General features: G+C 42.2%; 1 pseudogene; it reads right to left on the bottom strand.

Annotated features, from left to right (window-relative positions):
* LOC100953066 overlaps window positions 1-4,752 on the bottom strand; it is a 6,505-nt pseudogene extending 1,753 nt beyond the window's left edge.
* Window positions 4,753-22,516: the final 17,764 nt, after the last annotated feature.

Genomic DNA, 22,516 nt, shown 5'->3' with positions numbered 1-22,516 from the left:
TTGATATAGGTCTGTTCAACATTTCCACACGTTTTCTGGCTAAGTCTTGGGAGATGACGTGCTTCCAAGTATTGGTCAATTTCCTTCAGATTGTCATATTTCTGGGAATAAAGTTTCTTGTAGTATTCATTAAGGATCTTTTGAATTTCTAAAGGGTCTGTTGTTATTTCATCTTTACTGTTTCTGATTGACAAGATTAGAGACTTTATTCTTTTTTTCTTGGTTAGGTTGGCCAAAGGTTTATTGATTTTGTTGATTTTTTCAAAAAACCAACTTTTTGATTTGTTGATCTGTTCTAGAATCCTTTTGTTTTCAATCTCATTCAATTCTGCTCTAATTTGGGTTATTTCTTTTCTTCTGCTGGATTTGAGATTGAAATGTTCTTCTTTTCCCAGCTGCTTGAGATGTCCCATTAAGTTGTTAACTTCCTCTCTTTCCGTTCTCTTGAGGAAGGCTTGCAGTGCTATAAATTTCCCTCTTAGGACTGCCTTTGAGGTATCCCAAAGGTTCTGATAAGTCGTATCTTCATTATCATTTTGTTCTAAAAATTTGGTAATTTCCTTCTTGATCTCATATCTGACCCATCTATCATTCAGCATAAGGTTATTTAGCTTCCATGTGTTTGTACAAGTCTGCAGATTCCTGTTGTTGCTGAGTTCAACTTTTATTCCATGATGGTCTGAGAAGATGCATGGAATAATTTCTACTCCTTTAAATTTGCTGAGGTTAGATTTGTGGCCTAGGATGTGATCAATTTTGGAGTTATGTCCCGTGTACTGATGAGAAAAATGTGTATTCAGTTTTGTTAGGATGAAATGTTCTGTAGACATCTGACAAGTCCAGAAGTTGAATAGTTAAAATTAAATCTAAGATTTCTTCGCTAAGCTTCTTATTGGAGGATCTATACAACATTGCCAATGGAGTGTTAAAATCTCTGACTATGATGGAGCTGGGGGAGATCAAGTTGCCCATGCCAGTTAGAGTCTCTTTTATAAATTGAGATGCATTCTGGTTGGGTGTATAGATATTGATAATTGAGATCTCATCATACTGAGTATTGCCCTTAACAAATATATAAAGTGACCATCTTTATCTTTGGTTACTTTTGTTGGTTTAAAACCTATTGTATCTGTGAATAAAATTGCAACACCTGCTTTTTTCTGCTTTCCATTAGCCTGGAATATAGATGACCATCCCTTCACCCTGAGTCTATATTTGTCTTTTAAGGTAAGATGAGATTCTTGTATACAACAGATGTCTGGTCTAAGTTTCTGTATCCAATCTGTGCCTCTTTAGGGGACAATTTAAGCCATTCACATTGATTGAAATTACTGATAAGCCTGAAAAAATGTTAGGTATCGAATTGTTCAAAAGTCCAGTGGACATTTTTAATCCTTTTGCCAGTGTAGAAGTTGGAGTTTGGTCAATAGTTTCTGAGTTAGTTTACTTTTGTGGTGGAGGATTGCACTAGTCATCATGGAGAATAGGTCTAAGAATATCCTGGAGATCTGGTTTAGTTATGGCAAATCTCTTCAATGCATGGATGTCATTAAAGTATTTAATTTCTCCATCATAAATGAAACTCAGTTTAGCTGGATACAGGATCCTGGGCTGAAAGTTATTTTGTTTTAAGAGATTAAATGTTGATGACCACCCTTTTCTTGCCTGAAAGTTTTCGGCAGAGAAATCTGCAGTTATTCTAATATTTTTCCCCTTATAGGTTATGGTTTTCTTATGTCTCACTGCTTTCAAGATTTTCTCTTTCATATTCACTTTAGTGAAGTTAATTATGATGTGTCTGGGGAATGTCTTATTTGGGTTGAGTCGTGCTAGGGTTCTGAAGCTGTCTGAAATCTGAATTTCAGGATCTCTTGACATATCTGGAAAGTTCTCTTCCATAATTTCATAAAGAAGAGCTTCTGTGTTTTGTGAAGCAACTTCATCACCTTCAGGGATTCCTATAAGGCAAATATTAGTTTTCTTCGAATTATTCCAGAGCTCTCTGAGAGAATGATTCATTTTTGCTTTCCATTTCTGACTCTCTTTGGACGTTTGGACATATTCAGAAGCTTTGTCTTCTACGTCTGAGATCCTTTCTTCTGCTTCCTGCATTCTGTTACCAAGAGATTCTACCATATTTTTCAGATTTTTTTTTTTTTGAGACAGAGCCTCAAGCTGTCCCCCTGGGTACAGTGTCGTGGCTTCACTGCTCACAGCAACCTCAAACTCCTGGGTTCAAGTGAGTCTCCTGCCTCAGACTCCCAAGTAGCTGGGACACAGGTGCCCACCACAGCACCTGGCTATTTTTTGGTTGCAGCCATTATTGTTGTCTGGTGGGCCCGGGCTGGATTCGAACCCGCCACCTTAGGTGTATGTGGCTGGTGCCTTAGCCGCTTGAGACACAGGCACCGAGCCTATTTTTCAGATCTTTGAGGGCTGCAATCTCTTGCCTTAATGTTCCAAAATCTTTGCTGGTTTTGTCTTAGAATTTGTTGAATTCTTGAGTGAACTTTTGGAATGCTCCTCAAATTTCTAGATCTATCTTTGCCTCTATTCTGTTTATCTTATTTGCAATCCAAATTCTGAATTCAATTTCTGACATCTCAGCCATTTGTTTATAAAGGGGATCTTCAGTTTCGTCTGCCACATCCTTTCTTGGGGGGGGGGTAGCCTACTCTGGTTATTCATATTACCAGAGCTTTTCTGCTGATTCTGCCCCATGATTATTTTACCCCGTTTGACTTTTCCCCTTGAAGTTTGTCAAGGACCCGTTCAGTGTTATGGCCTAAGAGACTAGGGACCTGCTTGGTGTGGTGGGGCTAAGTGGCCCTGTCTTATTTTCAGCTGGTCTCTGTCCTATCCTAGTGATTCAGTTTCTCTTGGTTGAAGTCTCTGCTGTGGAGAAATACCAGCAATTATGTCGCCTTGCCCCCCTCCTCAAACAACAATTGGGCAAGGAAAATCAAACCTTCCCTCAACCATACACCCAGGGTGCCCCTTTGAATACTCCCTGGGTGGTCTGCCAGGTTGAAGGGGTCCAAATCAGTTTTCCCAGTCAGCACCAGTTTCAGGTGAAAGAGTTCAAATGTCTCTGGCAGCTAGAGAAGAGAGGTCTGCTTGCTGCTCAGATATAACTTGCTCCAGTGCTCCATAAGGGCAAAGGGACTAGTTTGCAAAGGTTAATACCTCCTTCCCCACCTTGCACCCAGTTACTTGTAATCCCCCAGGTCTTTGACCCTATTCACTCCAGTAGGCAACTGCTCCCAGGGTTTATGACTGGCAAAATCAGCCAGAAATCTTCTGTCTGGCTAAATTCCTCTGCAAGTCAGAGGCTGCATTCAGCTCTGGGCAGCAGACAAATAGCAGTTTACACTCAGGTGTCAGTTCCAGCCTCTGCCTGCCCACTGCCTTTGTCTCAGTTGTATTACCCTGAGGGCTGGTGCTAATGGTCTCTTTACTTATGAAAGTTATCAGCATTCTGCCTGTGGCTGCTGTCCAGAACCTCTGGTTACTCAGAGAGACGGGGCTGGAATGGCATCAGTTCGCAGCTCAGGATGCCACTGTTGTTGTACAGCTTCCTCTGAGCCAGTCCTCTTCTCCTCACTCCTGTGCCACAGTCAGCACAGAGCAGCACCAGCCCTTTTTCCCTCCACTTTTCTCAAGGAGATGCCCAAGAATCTGGACTCCGTAAGTAACAAACCTCCAGACCTCAGAGTGGGTGGGTGGGGACTCATCCAAGTTCAATGTTGCAGGTGGGGAATATATACAGTTTTATACAGTTTTACAGTTTTATGCCTGGCAGGAGGGTGCTGTGGCAGGCCAGCAGGGGTAGGAGGTCTAGTTTTTAGGGGGTCTCTCCGGTGGGATAGAGTGGGAGGAAGTTTGAACTCTGCTCGCTTGTTTGCATGGAGTAAACTGCAAGCCCTTGTTGTGGGGGAGGGGACTCCTGTTCACTTGGTGGTGGATTTTGTACCTTTTGGTTGTATTTTTGGGGTTGCAGCTCGCCTCAGGAAGGTTGAAGTGCGCTCTTCAATCTTCTCTCTTGGCTCCGCTCCAAACCATCAGCTCCCTTGCTAAACTTCTGTCTTTTAAGCCTCCGTCCAGACGGGAGCTTCTGTAAAAAGCTAGCTGCAGTCTTCCATCTTGCCCCCCCCCCAAACCACTAAAAGGTCCAATGGCTGAAACTGTATTTCCCTGAACCATAATATAGCAGTTTGTTAAGAGTTCCAATGCCTTCAAGGTAGTTCCTTTGGGACCAATAAGCTGTAGTCTTCTTTTGACAAATCCTTCTTTATTTCTTACTAAAGAACCTATTTTAATCATGTCATGTGCAATATCATCCTGAAGAATTAGTAGTGCCTGTTCAAATGAAACACTCCTTGCTAATAGTTTTATTAGCTTTGGGCCTTCATGATGATATATGGATCAAAGGTCTTCTTTGTAGTACAAACAGTCATGCTGCCCTCAATCAAGTCCAGGGCTGCATTGATGTGATGTTCATTTAAGGCTTTCTGCACCAATGGCCAATACTCTTTCAAATAGGCCTCTCTATATTTTGGAAACAAAGTTGCAAAACTGCTCTCCTCCCAAGAGTTCTCCGGCATTGTCATCTTTGGAAAAAGTCGGTTCCTTCCAGCTGTCAGGAAGACTGAGGAGTTCTGATTCATCTTGGTTCTCCAGCTTTGGCTTCCAGTTGGGAAATTCCCTTTTCCTAGTCACTTTGCCAGGCTCGTCCAGGGTGGAAGTCACCATGTTCAAGTTGCTTCTGGTGGTACCGGAAATGAACCTGTTCTTAAATCCCCACCCCCACCCCCCGCAAAACCTCTACATTCAAAATGCACAACGCAGGTGAGACGGACGCAGGGGAGACGATCAGCGCAGTCTCCCGCATAAATGCGCTATTGCCCATTAACTAAAATGCTTCTTGTGTGTGGCTAATAGAGAGCGGGAAACTCTTTCTGCATCTCCATTTTAAATATCATTCAGGAATAAGGACAAAGTAAGTAAATTTTTAGATAAAAACTGGGAAAGCTTACTATTAAGCCTCTGAGAGAACTATTTAAAATTATAATTCTAGAAAAAACAAAATTGAACTTAGAATTAAAGTGTAAAATGTCTCAGGAAAAAAGGGTAAGCAACGAAGTTAATAAGGTTTGCGTAAACGGGTGAAGTGATGATTATGTGGAACAACAGACTATATATAAATAATAATAATAGTTTCTAAATTAGGGGTATAAAACCATGGTGGAACTAACTTACTAGACGAGAGTAAAGTATTCAAAGTATCAACTCAATTTCTTTAGAGATATTGATTAGATTTTGGTTAGTCCAGAATTCATTCAGTCTCAAAATTTAAAGATAATCACTTACCTTATGCCATAAACAAAAATTAACTCAAAATCAAAGGCCTAAATGTGAGAGCTAAAACTATAAAATTCTTAGAAGAAAACATTAGGGGAAAGCTTCTTTAGCAGTGATTTCTTGGATATGATGCCAAAAGCACAGGCAATAAGAAATAAAAAAGATAAATTTGGCTTCATCAAAATTAAGTTTTTATGCATCAAAGGACCATCGATAGAGTGGAAATATGGCTCATAGGATGGGAGAAAATATCTGTAAATCATATATCTAGTAAGGGATTAATATGTAGCATACATAAAGAAATCTTACAACTAAACACAAAGAGGCATACAACTTGATTAACATATGGGAAAATGACTTGAATAGACATTTATCCAAAGAAAGTATACAAGGGGATAATTAGCACATGAAAGATATTTAATAGCACTAATTATCAGGGAAATGTCAAATAAAACTATGATGAGATACCACTTCACACCTATTAATATAGTATAATTAAAGAAAAAACAGAAAATAAGGATCTGTGAGGGTGTGAAGAAACTGGAATTTTTGTGCATTGCTTGTGAAAATGTAGTATGGTACAGCCATTGCAACAAAACAGTTCATTGGTTCCTCAAAAATTAAAACTATGATTACTCTATGATCCAGAAATTTCACTCTAGTTATATACCCAAAGGAATTAAAAGCAGAGACTCACACAAATACTTGTTCACCAATATTCATTTCAGCATTATTCACAATAGCCAAAAGGTAATAACAATCCAAGTGTCCACCAACAGATGAATGGATACACAAAATGTGGTATGTAATATTCAATCATAAAAAAGTTAAATTCTGATATATGCTCCAATGTGGTTGATCCTTGAAAGCATTCTGTTAAGTGAAATATGCCAGATCACAAAACAGCAAATTCTGTATGAGATCCCTAGAATCATAAAATTTACAAAGACAGAAAGTAAAATAATAATCACTAGGGACTGCGGGTGGGGGATGGAGAATTTAATGAATACAGTTTCTGATTGGGATATAGTGGTGATGGCTACACAATAATGTCAATGTACTTAATGCTTCTGTACTATATACTTAAAGATATAATTAAATGACAAATTTAATGGTTTGCATTTTTAACATAATAAAAAATAGCCCCCCCCCCAATTTAAGGGTAATTATTAAAAGAATAAAAATAAAATATATAACTTTCAAATCAGTATCGGGGCAAAAGGGAAATAAAATTAACCCTACAGAATAAAGAAAAATGGGAGAAGGAGGCAAAGAAAAGGCATGAGTATTATAGAGCTCATGATAAGAAGGTACAATTAAATCTGAATATGTAAGTAGTGATAATAAATGTAAATAGACCAAAATCACAGTAAGACAGGACTCCAAGTCTTGACTCCAAGCACTTAACCATCTGCATTCCAATTACTTTCATATGTATATCTTCACCCTGATCTCAACACTGTGTTCTAGACTTCTATATTCAAGTTCCTACTCATCATCATTTGGAAAAATAATGGGCATCTCAAACTTAACATGGTCAAAATAGAGTTCTTATTTTTTCCCCAAGTACGTTCCCTAATTTCCTTCCTCCTCATTTTTCCTCATCTCAGTAAATATTCTCACGATCCACTCAGTTGCTCAAACCAAAAACCCAAGGCATCTTTGATTCCTCTCATTTTTTCACCATTCCTCTGCGTCTAGCTCACAAGAAGTCCGGTCAGTTTATCTCTGAAACACCTTGTAAATCTATCTGTTTCCCTCCATCTTCATTGCTACTGCCCAAGTCCAAGCCCTCCATAGTTTCTCTACCTGATCTCTCTGTAAGACTATCTGATGTCTTTGTTACTCATCTGTAAACTATTCCCCAGAAGACAGAGGATTTTGAAAATAAAATATTCCATGTTATTAATATTATATTCATCATATTTTATAGTTTATGAAGCATAATAAGCACTTTTGAACCTAACCCTCAACTGAAAAATTAGTAGAATGTTCTTGCAAAAATGAAATCTGAGTATAGCACCTACTTAAAAGTTCTAGTATCTTCATTACACTTGAAGCCCAATCCTGACTCCTTACTTCAAATCCTTTTCTCCCTTCAATATGATGTTCTAATCATATTCACCTTCTTCTTCTTCCTAGACTATGCCCCAGGGCCTTTGAACTCACAAGTGCCTGTGCCCTAGATCTTCAGAAGTATGGTTCTTTTTGTCATTCTGGTCTGAGTTCAAATATCACTTTCTACCTGCTCTGATCTCCTTAACTAAATAGTATTTCCACATGATTCGTGTTTCATGTTCTTCACAGGACTTATTACTGCCCAAAGATTTCCAACTCATTTTGTGGTTTATTTCCTGTCTGCCTCCTATAAGCTCCATGAGAACACAAACCTTGCCTGTCCTGTTATTCCCAGGTGTGCTCTTAATGCCTAAAACATAGTCAGTGCTCAGTAAACATTTGTTGGGCAAATAAGAAAACCAACACAACTGAACCAAGTTGTAAATAGTGAACTGTGGTTAACACGCCCTAGTTATTAGGTTTTCTTTGAGCTGTTCGTTTTAGACCTCATGTTATTCCTTTATAAAAATTTCATCACAGTGTTTGTTCCCAGAAAATTTGAAAACCTTACAGCCAGCATTTTATTCCATAATCCCTAAATCTAGCTTGGTTTGGAGCACTGGAGTAAACCAGTTTGCAAAGGAAACCTATATACCCTGCTCTGAAGGGAGGAAAGTACATGGGTTGTATTCTCTTTAGTAAAGCGACTGTTGGGAAGTTGGCCCAGTCCTGAGTATTTTTCCCTGATTCCTTTAATGAATTTAGCCAGATCCTAAGAGTCTAGATCATTTTATATTTTCTCTTGGGTCTTTAATAAAGCACATATTGCTTTGCTACTTACATGCTTACTCAAACTATAGGTAGTTTTAGATCATGAAAAAAATATCGCATTACTCAATTACTTCTAAGGAGCCTATTCAGTGGCCTGGGGTTCCATACTTCTTCTATAAATTCATTTCTGGGTTGAGCATCTACCAAACGCAAACACTGGGCTCTGTGCTAGAAACAATACTGTGTTAGCTGTATGTAGAACTTCATGTGTGCAACAATCACTTGTGGCATTCACTAGAAACCAGACATCCGGGCGCTACCTCCTCTTTGGTAAGTTTCAGGTAGGGCTCAGGATTTGTGTTTTTTAATTCATACCACATCTAACACAAGAGGTCTGCCAACCACACACAGGCAAACACCCGAAGGCAACTGGCTGGCCTTCATAAGTGCTGGCAAGCACAGCCCTGTTCTTGCATCCCACAGGAGTGCCCTTCACCACCTCCAGGACAAGATGCTCACAAACTCTGGGGCTCCCAGTTTGTCCAGATGATGGGTATTGGTTCTCTCTTCCCAGCACCACTGCTTACAAAGCGATTCCACTCTACATGGCTAATCATTATTTAACAATTATATTGATACAAATAGCCAAGGATTTTTTTTTAATTAATAGACTTTTATTTTAAAGAGAAGCTGTGCAGAAAGTATAGCGAGGTCCCCTTGGCAAACTCCCCTCCTGTTTTCCCTACTGTCAACACCTCACACTAATTAGCATGGTACCTAATTGTCAAGCCAGTGTAGATGCCTTCTGATTAACTAACACCATAGTTTACAGGAAGTTTGCCCCTGGACTGTACAGTCTATGGCACTTGACAAGTACATAATGTCACAAAACCACACGGAATTGTTTCTCTGCTCTAAATATCTCCTGTGTCCCGCCACCTGGTCATGCCTCCTTTCCTCCTCACAAAGGGTATTTTAATTTTAACATATGCCCTCAAAGGATCAAAACCAGCTTCCTTATTCACTTTCTTGTTTTTGTAAATATCATTAGTCTCAAAATATGAGTTTGAAATTGTCTTTGAACTTGACATAATCCACTTATCGCATTTGCTATTGTTATAAGCAGCACCTGGAAGTCATTTATTTCTCTGAGCCTTTAGCCTTCAGCTGGGCCACATTCCAGAGCTGCTTTGGCTCCATGCTGTGAGCCTTCCCTGAAATGCCTCCAGTTCTCACACATCCCTCATTGGCAGGCCAGGCCTGGACCCCACTGGTACGCAGAAAGGAGGGAGCTCCCCGGGGCTGGAGTTTTATCACAGGTCATGTTGGCCTCCAGCGGGCCTGAGTCGTTTTCATCGTGGCATATTCCCAAAGATTTGCACAAGTTGGTTGTACTCTAAGGCCTAAGTTAAGGAAGTAGCTATAGCTTCTCCAAGCACCCTCTGTCTCCTCTGTAATCTAGACTACAGTGGACAGGTAAGTTATCTACGCCTCTGGGTAGAGAAAATGACCAGCTTTGGTTGTGAGGTCGCAGTGGAAGTTGACCGTCAGCAAGGAGAAAAAGATGCGGCTATAACACGTCCATTTTTACAGCTATTTTTAAACCTATGTGTACATTTAATTATTTTCCATCAGAAAAGACAGCATAAAGAATAATAGGTTAGGACAGTGCCTGTGGCTCAAGGAGTAGGGCGCCGGAGCCATATACCCGGGGGTGGCCTGGTTCAAACCTGGCCCCAGCCAAAAACTGCAAAAAACTCCCCCAGAATAACAGATTAACTGGAGGGAACTTAGTGGGATGTCCTCACACTAACAATAGAGCTTTGTGTCTGTTTCATTCTATTTGTCTATCTATACATCCCTAGATGATTTCGGTCCCTCAGTGTGTCATCACCCCCTCCCTGCTGAGATGCAACTTGACATCACACACTGCTTAGCCAAAACCAGGACACTAGCATCATTTTCCCTGAGGGAATGTGCTTACGGGCACATTCCAAGACCTCCTGCCTGGGCATCATCCAGGCAGTGCCAAGGTGAGCAGCAGACTCTGGCCCAGCTGATGGGGCCAGAGGTCACTGGTGGCCGTTTCCCTGATGCAGCAGAGAGAACAAATGGCAAATCCACTCCTCCCATCAAATCCATGAATTTGATGGTGGCCCAGGTCTCTCAGAAGAGCAAGGAGAGCTTTAGGAAGGAATGCTGCCCCGAGGGGGCATGACAAACCCAAATCACCCTGCTGGCCAATGCTGGGGACCTGGTGCAATCCCCTCATACCTGGCCAACACCCACTTCTGGGTTATCCTCAGCTCCAGGATTATTAGAGCTGGAGTCTTGGGTGCTCCATTTTATATAGATCCTATAAAATGTTCACTCATGGAGCATTTTATAGGATCTCTCATTTCACAGGTGAGATGACAGTTCAGTGAATTGTGGGCTCCATGTTTGCGTAAAGTCACCATCAGCCTTTACGTCACATTACAATGAGGACCCCCAAGGACGTAAACTCAAGAAATCACAAGGCGCTTTGTAGGTGCTTTCCAGTTGGGGAGGGGGGTACAGCAGGAGTGAAGTTTGCCAGTGGGACCCTCTCTACTCTCAGCCTGTGCTCCATGCCACCCTGTGACATGCTCTCTGCCCCCAAAGGGTAGACTGGTCTTTTATACCATCTCCCTGCACCCACTCCCTAAATAAAGACCATCAGAAAACATACCCCAGATGCACCAGAAAAAGGCACTGGGAACACATTTCCCCAACTGGCCACCATAGAAAATCACGGTACTTCATTTTGACCATATACAAAGACTTCCGCCTTCTATTTTTATATATTGCAACTTCATTGAGACACATCACTTACACAGAACCCCTTTAAAGTGTATAATCCAGGGTTTTTAGTATATTCATAGATTCTCTGGCCATCACCACTATCTGATTTCAGAACATTTTCATCACCCCAAAAAGAAACCCTGGGCCCAGTGTCTCCCTCCCACTCTTGCCTCTGACGGCCACTATGGATTCGCCAATTTTGGACATTTCATATAAATGGAATTACGTACTACGTGCCCTTTTCTGAGTAACCTCTTTCTTTTTTTTTCTTTTTTGAGACAGAGCCTCAAGCTATCCCCCTGGGTAGAGTGCTATGGCATCACAGCTCACAGCAACCTCCAACTCCTGGGCTCAAATGAGTCTCCTGCCTCAGCCTCCCAAGTAGCTGGGGCCACAGGCACCCACCACAATGCCCAGCTATTTTTTGGTTGTAGCCATCGTTGTTGTTTTTTGGTGGGCTGGGCTGGATTCGAACCCTCCACCTTAGGTGTATGTGGCTGGCGCCTTAGCCACTTGAGCCACAGGCACCAAGCCTGAGTAACCTCTTTCACATAGCAGAATGTGCTTGGGGACCACCCATGCTGGAGCACGTATCCGTGCTTCAGTCCTTTTTAAAGCTGAATACTATTCCACTGCCCAGAAAGATGGCATATAGTCGATCCACTTGTGCAGAGATGAACTGTAGGTTGTTTCCATTCCTTGGCTATTGTAAGTCATGCAGCAGTGAACACTTGAGTACTGTCCTTGTGTGGATGTCTGTCTTTGGTTCTTGGGTACACCTAGGAGTGGAGTTACTGCATGACCTTTTTTTCCCCATGAGTGGAGCTTGCCTATGCATTCATCACCTCCTGTCTTATGTGTGAAAATATAGTCTGATCTCTGTGCTCTGTCACTGGACCTTCCATATGCCAGGTTCTGTTCCATGTACCAGCTACATACTGAGGATCAGGACAAAGCCCCCGGCCTAACTTGCATTCTATGTCCCCCATGCTATCCCCACTGCCCCACCTTGCTCAGGCCCACTGTGTTCCATAAGTCCTCAGTTAGTCACCTTTCCCCTACTCTGCTTCCCTTGTGTTCATCCAGACATCCTATCCTTTCTGTTTTAACCCCTGAAGTTGAGTCTTGTCACCTATGGGATAGAGCTGGCACACTTGGGGCCCACGAAGGCCAGGAACAGTGTGGCCCCCACCTACTGCTCCAGCTGCATCTGAGCCCAGCATCCTCTGAACTTGAGCCCCAGTGGCATGGAGCTTCCTGTGGTCCTTCCGTAGCTCCTTGCTGTGCTGTGCTACTGTGGGGTCCCTCATACCCACTCCTGCTGTCTGCTTACCAGTTGCATGTCAGGAGCCCACTGTGCACCAGGCGCTGGGATTCAGCAGTGCATGAGACAGACACAATCCCCACCCTCACTGTCTCTTCCTGAAATCCTCTTCCTTCCAGGGATCTTAATCTATCAAGGCTCACCTCCGTTCTGAAACCTGCCATGAACTCAGGTCCTACCACTCTACTCAGGACCATGCAAGAAGATGCAGAGAGCAGCAGATGGGCCCCTTGTGTTTGGGAGATAGATGGAGCTGGGTTGGAATTGACCTCAGTCTCTTATTAATGGTGAGATTTCAGAAAGTTAGGAAACTTGGTCCTGCAACTTCCTCATCTGGAGAATGTGCAAAGGGTGCCTGACACGGAGTAAATAATTTAAATGCAAAGTGTGCAGCCCAGTTCCTGGTCCATCTCAGGAAGCCTTTATGAAGCTAACACTTGTTTCAGCCACTGCTTCAGCATGAAATATACTGATTTTCCCAGTGGCGTTATCACATTGTAATACAGGTACTTATTTACTTGTTCATTCTCCCCTATCCATCTCAGAGACTCTCACAGTAAGTATTTATTATTAATTTTGGGACCCTTGGTTCCTGGCACAGTACCTGAAAATAAACCCTTGGCTTCCTTCTGCCCCTGAGAGGCAGAAAGTAGATCCATACCACACTGGGCAGCTTGGTGTTTTCTTAGTAACAGCAGGAAATGCCAATGTACACAGAAGAGACTAGAATGATGTCCTGGGAAGTCTCTGCCATCGGGCTAAGACCTCACTGGTCCTGACCTTTGCTGCACCGTACAATCACCTGAAAGTCTTAGTTACACTGTTTGCATTTGTTAGGTAGAGTCCAAACTGTAGTCGTGCCCCTCACCCAGCAGGTGTGCCATATGCCCTTCTATTGTGCCTGTTAGGTGAGAGCACGGCAATCCCCCTCCCTTCTCCCCTCTCCTCCCCTTCCCCCCCACTTGAATTTAATTGTGTTTTTCTCTTGTGTGGGCATGTATTTGTCTGTCTACTGGTTTCATATCAGAATTGAGTATATTGGATACTTCCTTTTCCATTCTTGTGATAACTTTACTAAGTAGAATGTTCTTCAACTCCAACCAGCTTAATACAAAAGATGTAAAGTCACCATCTTTTTATGGCTGAATAGTATTCCACAGTATACATATACCACAGTTTATTAATCCATTGATGGGCACTTACGTTGATTCCACATCTTGGTGGTTGTGTATTGAGTTACAATAAACATTCTAATACAAATGTCCTATGGTAAAATGATTTTTTTTCTTCTAGGTAGATACCTAGTAATAGGATTGCAGGATCAAATGGAAGGTTTACTTTTAGCGCTTTGAGGATTTTCTATACTTCTTTCCAAAGAGGCTGTACTAGTTTGCAATCTCCTCAGGGATTTTTTAAATGAAGGGCAACCATTGGGAACTGCCGTGTAAGCTCATAGAGCAGGGAGTCTCTTGAGGCTGCCCACCCTGCAGTTGCTCCCTCCCCTCTGGGTGTGGGCCACACAGGGTCCCAGGCCCTGGAGATTTAAAGGGCTCCTTCTGCAATACCCAGAGCAGATGGGCTGGAGGTGCTGCTGGCACCCTCAGAAGAGAAATTAATATTTGGGAGGTGAGTAGATTCTTGCTTTATGGAATGCTGAAGTTTAAAAAGCAAACAAATAAAAACAAGGGAAACTTGTTTTTAAAAACTTTTTTTTAAAAATTAGGATATAATACAATTTGCCCCCAACTTCCTCTCTTTGATCAGCTGTGCTAACAGTAGCTCCCAGAGCACCTGTATGTCTGGCTACTGTTCTGTTGTCCAGGCCTGTCCTGTGACACACTGGATGGGAGATGGAAGACGGGTCCCAGACCCTAGTGGCTTATGTCCGGAAAGGTGAACTTCTCTGCTGAGTAGGAGACAGCATCACAGGGATGGGACAAGGTGCTTCAGGGCAGGGGGAAGGAGGAAGCTATTGCTGCCTGGGAGCTCTTGGCTATTTTTGCTTGTTTGTTTGTTTGTTTGTTTGTTTGAGACAGAGTCTCACTTTGTCACCTTTGGTAGAGTGCTATAAAGATTCTGGGTTTTGAAGATACAAGAGCCAGGATCCCTCTGGATCTGGGGACTTGGTGGCGGGTGTCAGGCGGGGTCAGGCGTGGGAAGGGGGGCGGGAGAGGGATTCAGGCGGGAGTCCACTAGGGGAAGACAGGGGCGGGAGGGGGGTTAGGCAGGTGGCAGTACGGGCACAGGCGGGCAGACCGATACAGGAGGGGTCTCAAACGTCTGGGGAGGCGGGTCCAGGGGCAGGCGACAGCACAGGTGTCTGCGGTGAGCCTGGATGCGGCAGTGGCAGGCAGGGAAGGGGTTCAGGTAGGGCTGGTTTGCTCTAGGCCGGCAGAAGCGCGGGGGACAGGGAGACTGGGACCAGAGGGCTGCGGTTGTCCAGCGTCTGTCCAGGCGGGGAGCGTTAACGACGCCCCACCTAGGGCGGCGACTGCGGCGAGGAGAGTTTAAGAGGGCATTCAGTTCAGCAAAAATTGGGAGCCCTCTATCTGTACGATGGGCCGCGTGTCAGAGGCGACCCTCAAATATTTGAAGGCGGCACTCGGGCTCACTGCGCTGGCAGTTCTCTGAGTGAGGTGCCCCGGGGCTCCCCCCTACGCAGCTGCATGTGGCTGGCTGCGGGGCTGCGGGGCTGGGGGGGTCCTGCCCTCCAGGTTCTCTCCTTCATCCTAAGGCCACGCAAAAGGGAGGACACCACAGGTCTCCTGGGGTTCAAAATTTTTACCCTGCAGCGTCCCGGACACACAGAGGTTTGACGGTGAGAGAATGGAAGAACTTGACCGCTTCTGGACTAAATTAGATGCGAAAGGAACTCACGCACTGCCTGTGGGACTGCAAACTAGGTCAACCTCTATGACAGTACTGTGAGATTCCTCAGAGAACTTGAAGCGGACCTACCGTTTGATGCTGCAAGGAAAAAAGAAGAGTGTCCTTATTTTATAATAAGGACACTTGCCCTGGAATAACAGCACAATTCACAGCCCCAGCACCTAACAATACATAAATGGATTAATGAAATGTGGTATATGCACACCATGGAGTACTGTCCAGCCATAAAAATGATAGAGCTCAGGCGGTGCCTGGGGCTCAGTGTGTAGGGCGCTGGCCCCATATAATGAGGGTGGCAGATTCGAACGAACCCAGCCCCGGCCAACCTGCAACAGAACAATAGCCGGGCATTGTGGCGCGACCCTGTGGTCCCAGCTACTGGGGAGGCTGAGGCAAGAGAATCACCTAAGCCCAGGAATTGGAGGTTGCTGTGAGCTGTGACTCCACAGTACTCTACCGAGGGCGACAAAGTGAGACTGTCTTCAAAAAAAAAAAAAAAAAAAAATAGAGATCTGGTATCTTTTGTAACAAACTGGATGGAACCGAGACCATTCTCCTATGTGAAGTACTGAAAGAATGGAAAAACATCATATGAACCCAATACCAAGTTGGAACTAGTTGATCACACCTATATGCTCAAAGGAAGCAAATACTCAATAAAGTACAAGTATCAGGGAGGGGGAATTCCCACCCAGTAAATTCTCACCCATAACTTTTACTTAAAATATGTGAGAGCAAACTATGTAACCAAAATGTATGTATGCCCGTAATACTCTGCAATTTTAAAAATAAGTACCAATAGAGAAAAAAATTAGTAGAAAAACTGACTAATCATTAGAAGGATATTCAGCTTCCCTCCCTCTCAGGAGCACACCTTCCAGGAATCACGTGGTGGTCATTAGACCAATCTTGAGAGACTCTGCAGAAGTCCCTGCACACCCAAGAAGCTATGTGGGCCTGGAGTGGCCCTAGCCAAGCAGTCAGGGCTCAGCTCTCACAGGGAATTCAGTTAGGAGCTGCCCTAGTGAAAATGGCTTTGCTTTTACAAGGACAGAAAGGTGCTTTATGTCTGAAGCTTTGCACTTCAGCCTGGGTTCCTAAAATAAACTAAATACAACCAGAGTCTTGAATTCATAGGCCTTTTGTCCACCCAATCCATCACTGATTACATTCACTGGGATAAAATTGTGATTCATTATGAAGTTGAGCTAAAATAGCCAACTTTGTTTAAATCTGTTTTTATAACATATGCTATTCCTGCCTTTTCTTTGCAAATTCTTATTTGTAGTAAATAGCACTACGGTTTTCCAGACTCCATGTATAATTTTAGTCATAGCAAAATGTGATGAAAGGCCCTATCAGTGTCTCTGAATATTAAAATCCAAAGGATCTACAATGACCAGAAAGTAGTTGTCAACAATTTTCAACAGTCATCCCAAGGAAAGGACTCTGATGAGGAGATGACATTATTCAGAGAATGATGGTGTCACTCAGTGATGCATTTGATTCTGGTTTGGGGGTGAGAGTGATCCTGAGGCTACGTAGGGATTAATGGTTTAACAAAATTCCACCAGCCTGAGCAAGATTCCTTCTCTACTTAAAAAAAAAAAAAAAAAAATAGAAAAACTAGCCGGGCATTGTGGCTAGTGCTTATAGTCCCAGCTACTGGGGAGGCTGAGAGATTGAGGTTGCTGTGAGCTATGACACCACTACACTCTACCCAGGGCACAGAGTGCCACCTTCCCCCCAAAATGTTCCATACCAAATGTAGTTCTGAGCACACGTAAGTGCCCAAAGCCAGCATTTGTATACTCAGAAGAATTTTTACTACAAATGTAGTTCTGAGCACACGTAAGTGCCCAAAGCCAGCATTTGTATACTCAGAAGAATTTTTACTGGGTAACAAAATAGGCACATGGCAACTTCAGCCTTCTCTATTTGGCTCAGAAGGTTGGGGTAGAGGGGAAAGCTGATGGCTTTGCATTGAAGTGCATTTGCCTTTTTCCTGTGAGTCACATCCTCCTTTGCCTCCCCAGCCAAATCCCCTATCCCCACAGGTGTGGACACTTGCAGAGTAGCTATACATAGGGCACAGGCTGAAAGTGGGGATATGACATAACTCTTCCACTCCCTAAAGCATGCAGGAACTGTTCCCCTAACCCAGAGGCAATGAAATAGATGATTCACAGCCAGGCTTTCCTGATTTATTTTAAAGGCCAAGATGTGATGGAGAAAAGACCAAATTCTTGAATAGTGTGTCTTTTGTAGGAGCGATACTTTTTAAAAGCGCTAACATTGCCAGAGTTGACAAGTAGGAGAGAAATGAAATCCAAGTATAAATTTATATGAAAGGTAGGTGGGGATATATTCTACCAGGAACTGTTCAGAAAATGATGAGATAAACCATAGACTGGGAGAAAATAGTTGCAGGACTTTTGTCCAAAATACATAAAGAATGTCTACAAATACATGATAACAAGTAATCCATTAAAAATTAAAATTCTGAAAATAGAATTTCACAGAATATGTATGTATGGCCAAAAAGCACATGAAAGGATCCTCAAAATCATCATCAGAAATATTTAAAATACCACATTAGCGTATTATCACATCCACTAGAATGGCTAAAATTGAAAAGATCTACAGTATTAAGACTTGACAAAGATGTGGAGCAACTTAAACTCTTAGAAATTGCTGATAGGAATGTAAAATGGCACAAACACATTAAAAAACAGATGAACTGTTTCTTGTAAAGTTAAATATAGACTTATCCTATGATTAATATAAAAATAAAAACATTTTCACAAAAGACTTGTATACAAATGTTCACAGAAGCTTTATTCATAAAGGGCAAAACTTGGGGGTGGGGAGATCCCCAGGTGTCCATCAGCAGGTGAGTGGACAAACTGTGGTATGTCCTGACAATGGGAATTTTATTTGGTATTCAGCAATAACAAACATGAACTTGACCATGTATGGTGACTCTCAAAAACATCTCCCTGAGAGCTAGAGAAGCTAGTCACAAAAGAGTTTATGCTGTGTGACTGCATTTACTTGAAGTTCTTGAACAGGCAGAACTAATCTCATCTGATAGAAATCAGATGAGTAATTGCCTGGGGCAGGGGTTTGGAGGAAAAATTGGCTGTAAAGGGCATAAGGGAACTTTGCATGGAAGTGTTCCAATCTTGATTGGGATAGTGGTTACAACACTGTACCTATTAATAAAAATGCACGGAAGTGTATGCTTAAAATGTGTGCATTTCATTATATGTAATTATATAATTATACATAATTACACCACCATAAAGTTGTTTAACACACACAAAAAGGATTCCTTCGGAATTAGTCCACTGTGGAATGCTTTATCTCTAGTTTCCAGGTTTTCATGTGTATGTAACAAAAATCAGTTCTGATATTTAGCAACCACCAAAATAATATAGAAGAGGACTCATTTTGATTTGGTTTTAGTATGCTGGTCTTGGAAGTTAGGAAGTTACTTTGATTTTTCAACAGATTCTGAATTTAATCTCAAAAATACTTTCAATCATGACTTTAAATTTTCCACACAAAGCCATCTGAAAAAGTGCTTTAAAAATATCTATAAATGCCATCTTATCAGTCTCCTATCAACCTGTTTTTATAAAAGAAAGAGCTAATAACATCAATCCTTTGACCTTGCTCCAGGCAAATGAGACTTGGGTGTGTCCTTCCATATGGTCATTGTGTTTACTTTTCTATTCCTATCCTTTCACCATTAAACAAGAAGGTAGTCCATCCAGAAAGGGGGTAACATGTTCTTTAATATTTCAGAGGCCAGATATGGAGGCTCACACCTGATCCCAACACTTGAGAGGCTAAGGAGGGTGGATTGCCTGAGCTCAGGAGTTCAAGATCAGCCTGAGCAAGAGCAAGACCCCATCTGTAAAAAATAGTCATTATGGCAGGTGCCTGTAGTTCCAACTACTTGAGAGGCTAAGACAAGAGAATTGCTTAAGCCCAAGGCTTTGAGGTTGCTGTAAGCTGTGCTGCTATGGCACTCTACCAAGGGTAATGTAGTGAGACTCTGTCTCAAAAAAAAAAAAATGCTTAAAGAATGAAATAACCCTGGGTGTGGGGAATGGAAAGTAATGATTCTTCACCCTCATCCTTGGGTCAGTCCCCGGGGGTGAAAGGGTTGAAAGGAGGTTTCTCATCATCAGGATGGGCTTCTAACATCATTTCATATCACAGTTTTTATCTGTAAGCTGTTGATGCCCTTCAGCCAAAAGCTATCACCTGCAGCAGAACCGATCAGGTCAGCAGAAGCAAGAGGTACGGTGGTGCATCTCTGGAGCAGGTGCCAGAGAGAGCCTGGTATAAGGTCTGGGCTTTGCTCAGGAGCTTTGGAGGAGCACTGGGGAAATGGGACCCATTTGATCACATGACATAAGGAAGCAAAGTTTGGAGAAGTCGATGCATCTTATCCATACTGGGGATACAAATCACCCCTAAGGTAAATGTGGCAAGGTAACTGTGAAAAGGTGAATATGCAAGGAAATTCTTAGGTGGCTTAAGAGACAAGTGGGCTGTGACAGTGATTCAGTGTCAGGTGCAGGAGGGCCTGTTTTACTCCGTGACAGATATATTTGTGCTTTGAGGACAGTGACATCCCCTTCCTATTCTTATCTACTACTGCCCCTTACTGGGAAGCCCATGAGACAATGGACCACACACATCTGTGGACAGAGATGAGGCTCACCAAATTCAATGTCAGTAACCAGACAGACGGATTAGAAATCTAATGTCCAAGTCCAGACTGGTGGGTTAAAATGAAAACAATCCTATTGTTTATCTCCCAATGAAAAATGTTCCCAAGCCATGCTATACCCAATATCCATGTACGTTGTGCAAGGTCTTTGGCGATATGTACTATCTACTGACCAACTACTTCCTCTTCTAATTTATCCTAAGTAAATAATTATAGATTTACTTAGCTTCATGTATAAAATATTTCATGCAGAATGATTTATAATAGTAAAAATTTGACAACATCTTAGCTATCCACAAGTATGGGAAATGTTAAAATAAATTAATGTAATATGATAAGATACTATTCATGCAAAACTAAATTTACCATCTTCACCTCAAAAATTGTCCTTCCCAACACATCATGATAAAGGATATTGCTTAAGGCAGCACCTGTGGCTCAAAGGAGTAGGGCGCCAGCCCCATAAACCGGAGGTGGCCGGTTCAAACCCAGCTCTGGTCAAAAACTGCAAAAATAAATAAATAAATAAACAATTAAAAAAAAAAGATACTGCTTAAGTTTCAGGTCTGAAGTCAGACTGGCTACATTCATATGCTGGCTTTGGAATATACTGTGTGACAGTAGATATTCACTTATCTAAGCTACTGTTTTCTTTAGGAAAATAATGAGGCTTTTTAAATTTTACTTTTAATTTAAGTAAGGTAATTAATGAGAAATTGTGGCACAGGGTAAGGGCTCAATAAATATTGCTGGTAGTAATTTCAGCAAGTCCCATGCAGACAGACTTTAGCAAGCACAGACATCACCTAGGGTACTTTGAAAAATATTGCTGTTGGCTTCTGCACCCAGAAATCTGATGCAATTGATCTGAGATGTAGACTCAACATCCAGGTGTTTCAAAGCTTCTCTAGTGGGTTCTGATTCCAGTCATGGGAAAATAACTTGCATTGAACTCATCATCTTGCTAATAACAATCACCAACTCTGGTCAGAATATAACATCAGTAGTTCAAAAGCACAAGAGGCCAACCAAAAGCCAGGAGAAACTTCATCCCTGACAGAAGAGAAGCACATCAGTGAGTTCCACATTGAATCATCTTTTCCTTTGAGGACACCATCTGGTTCCTTAGATACAAAGTTCAACCGCAGTCAAGCAGAAAGTGGCAGTATCATTGGGTTAAACAGACAGGAATTAAAGTTCAGAGTTGCCATCGCAGCTGGAAATTGAAGAGCAAAATCACAGAAAGGGGGATGAATAAAAAGGGAAACCACAAAATCAGTATAAAATCCCCCTTTGATCTTTGAGTAATTATGAACTGTGCATGAGCAAAGGAGACGCCCAGGAGCCCAGAGAAAGCAGCAACTTGAAAGCCAGAAAGCTGCATAGCAGGTGCCTAGTGCTTATAGCTCTGAGTTCAAGTCCTATGCAGACAGGCCTTGTTAAGAACTAAGGGCTCTCCCTGAAAAATCAATAGGACCACACCTTAGGAGCAAGAACCACATCCCATGAATAAAGGCTATGACCTGGGATAACAGCAAAGCTGACATAACAAAGCCTAAAACCAAGCTTTCACAGGACCAAGGTGATCAGCCAGCAATGTAAGTGCCTTTCAGAACAAAACAACACACTCTAGAGGAAAGGGATTCTGAGTCTCCACAACAAATCCACAATTCCCACAACAAAAACAACTCTTTAAAAAAGACACTGGACAGGCACAAAAACAGAAAATGAGACATATCATCAGGATTGTAGAAACAAACTATAGATAAACGAGATGTTGAATTTAGCAGACAAGCAATTTAAAATAGCGATTATAAATATGTGGGGAGATTTACAAGGAAGGATGGAAAAGGGGGCAAAGAGAGAAAGACTTGCAGCAGAGAAATAGAAATGTTAAAAATGAAACAAATAGAAATTCTAGAATGGCAAAATACAGTGCTGAAATTAAAAATTCATTGCCTGTGCTTCACTGAAGACTATATGGTAGAAGAAAAGATCATGAACTTGAAAAGGTCATCAGAGGCTACGTGTGGTGGCTCACACCTGTAGTCTCAGCACTCAGGGAGGCCAATTTGGGAGGATCCCTTGAGCTTAGGAGTTTGAGACTAGCCTGAGTTAGAGCAAGACCCCCATATCTACTAAAAATAGAAAATCTAACTGGGTGTTGTGGCAGGTGCTTATAGTCCTAGCTACTTTGGAGACTGAGAGGCAGGAGGATTGCTTGAATCCAAGAGTTGGAGGTTGCTGTAAGCTGTGATGCCATAGCATTCTATCCAAGGCAACAGAGTAAGACTCTGTCTAGAAAAAAGAAAACAAGTCAACAGAAATGATCAATTTCTGAGCACAAAGAGAAAAAAATTTTTTAAAAAATGAACAGAACATCTGAGTCCCATGGGACAATAGCAAATGGTTATCTAACATATATGTTATTGGAGGCCCAGAAGGGGAGGACAGAGAGAGTGGAGCAAAAGAAATATATAATGAGATAATGGCTATTTTTTTTTTCTAAAATTGAGACAAGAACCCCCCACAGATCCAAGAAG

The sequence above is a fragment of the Otolemur garnettii genome, unplaced genomic scaffold (assembly GCF_000181295.1).
Source record: "Otolemur garnettii isolate 467f Iridium unplaced genomic scaffold, OtoGar3 scaffold00106, whole genome shotgun sequence".
In the NCBI taxonomy this organism is placed as follows: domain Eukaryota; kingdom Metazoa; phylum Chordata; class Mammalia; order Primates; family Galagidae; genus Otolemur; species Otolemur garnettii.
The sequence above is the reverse complement of the archived record's forward strand: the minus strand, read 5'-3'. Positions and strand labels throughout refer to the sequence as shown.